Source organism: Etheostoma spectabile, chromosome 2 (genome assembly GCF_008692095.1).
Source record: "Etheostoma spectabile isolate EspeVRDwgs_2016 chromosome 2, UIUC_Espe_1.0, whole genome shotgun sequence".
Taxonomy (NCBI): domain Eukaryota; kingdom Metazoa; phylum Chordata; class Actinopteri; order Perciformes; family Percidae; genus Etheostoma; species Etheostoma spectabile.
This window is the reverse complement of record NC_045734.1, coordinates 4,030,196-4,030,462: the sequence shown is the minus strand read 5'-3', so window position 1 is coordinate 4,030,462 and position 267 is coordinate 4,030,196.

The following is a 267-nucleotide window of genomic DNA, read 5'->3' as shown; positions in this document are numbered from 1 at the left end:
TGGTCCCCTAATACTGTATCTGAAGTCTCTTTTATTTAGACCTTAATGGTCCTCTAATACCATATCTGATTTCTCTTTTATATAGACCTTATTGGTCCCCTAATACCATATCTGAAGTCTCTTTCCCAAAATTCAGCCCTGGTGCAGAATTACAGCCATTAGAGCCTGTTCCACAATGAGCTTTCCTTAGTATGTGCCATTTCTGAGTCTGTAGCTTTTGAGGGGGAGGGGGGAAAGGTAACATTGCCCCTTATGACCTCATAAGGA